Here is a 1,495-nt window from a genome sequence, read left to right as displayed (position 1 = left end):
ACAGAGGGACAGCAGCCAGGGGTGACTGGGAGAGGAACGGGACCCCAGCTAGCCTGCGGCCCTGCTATTTTTGGTAGAAACCCCCCTGAAGTTGCTCTCTTCCCCTTCAGATTGGGGAACTCGCTCAAAGGGTGGAATCTCCCCTGGCTTAATGATACATCCCCTTTGAGGGAGGATCTGGGGAAGGCTGGGAGGGTGTGTAAAGGGGAAATGGCCCAGACACCACCCAAGGTGGCAAATGGCCATTGGAGAAGAGGATCTGAGGGTCTCAGTCCCCCCAGTGAACAGGCACTGCTGCTGCAAAATAATTACCACTGTGAGCATCACCTGTCATCCCCTCGGATTGGGAATACCTTCCTCGGCCCAATTCAAAAATACAGATCACTTCATGAATTTGCATGTCATCCTTGCACAGGGGCCATGCTAATCTCTGTATCATTCCAATTTTAGTATATGTTCTGCCAAAGTGGGCACAGGGATGTCAATTTAAACATTAGGTCTTGGACAATACATTTAACAAGGCAATCAGAATTTCAGATTTTTGGAGACTAAGAGTTACCTTCACAGGTCAGAGTGGCAACCCCTAAGACTCACTTATTAGACTGTTACAAGACTCCTTTGTTAGAAATAATCCTTGCAAGGACCTTTTAAGGATGCTGAGTAATATCTGTTTTTCTGAAGTTATCCAGGAAAAGGGACCTTTTTCTCCTTGTCTTGCCGAGATTTCTGTCACTGGCGGTTGGAAAGGGCTATGGTTTCAAGACAAACGTTTGTGATTTCTTTAGTTATCACCAAGAGAAAAAGAGGCAGACCAGGGATGCTTAACACTAGACAGAAGGAGGCAGAATTGTATTATTTTAAAAAATGGAATATGGGAAAAATAATGTTTTGCATCTTCTAAAGAAATGAATTAATTTGTGCTCTGGGAGGGGCAGACTGAAGATGAGAGCCGCATCCTATCTCTGCAATAAAATCCCTAGAAGGTCTGGATTTTGGAAAGATGCTTCTCATCTCCTACAGTGACTCTGAATTCCAAACCCTGAAGCAGGAAAAGGCAAAGCTTCCCTTGCTGGGGTTTTAATCCCAGCTAACAGTGGCCTGGGAAACTCCGACAGCCCTTGGAACCAGAAGTGAGGCCTTGTACACCTAGGAGGAGCCTTGGGCACCAGTACACCTGGGCCTGGAGCCGGAACACCTGAATCCCAGCTCTGTAACGCACTAGCTGTGTGACCTTGGGCACATCGCGTAACCTCTCTGTGCCCCAGCTTCCTCTCTGGACCTCAAATGGTTGTTAGGAGTATTAATGAATCCACTTTAAGTACTTAGAATGGAGGGGCACGAAGTAAGGCCTCCCGTAATGCTGGCTATTACACTTAGGGGTGATTTACACTATGTCACAGTGATTAGTATGATAATTGGTGTTAACTGATAGGATGAGTAATTAATAGCGACCTGCATAGTTAGTGTGACTCTTATGGTAATCGAGAGGGCACTA

At 46.2% G+C, this 1,495-nt stretch overlaps 1 non-coding gene across 1 annotated transcript; it reads right to left on the bottom strand.

The window, feature by feature from the left end:
- Window positions 1–370: 370 nt before the first annotated feature.
- LOC119521987 lies at window positions 371–474 on the bottom strand. Its single transcript, XR_005214454.1, has one exon. It is a non-coding gene; the product is annotated as a U6 spliceosomal RNA (small nuclear RNA).
- Window positions 475–1,495: the final 1,021 nt, after the last annotated feature.

This window comes from Choloepus didactylus, chromosome 27 (assembly GCF_015220235.1).
Source record: "Choloepus didactylus isolate mChoDid1 chromosome 27, mChoDid1.pri, whole genome shotgun sequence".
Classification (NCBI taxonomy): Eukaryota; Metazoa; Chordata; class Mammalia; order Pilosa; family Megalonychidae; genus Choloepus; species Choloepus didactylus.
The sequence above is the reverse complement of the archived record's forward strand: the minus strand, read 5'-3'. Positions and strand labels throughout refer to the sequence as shown.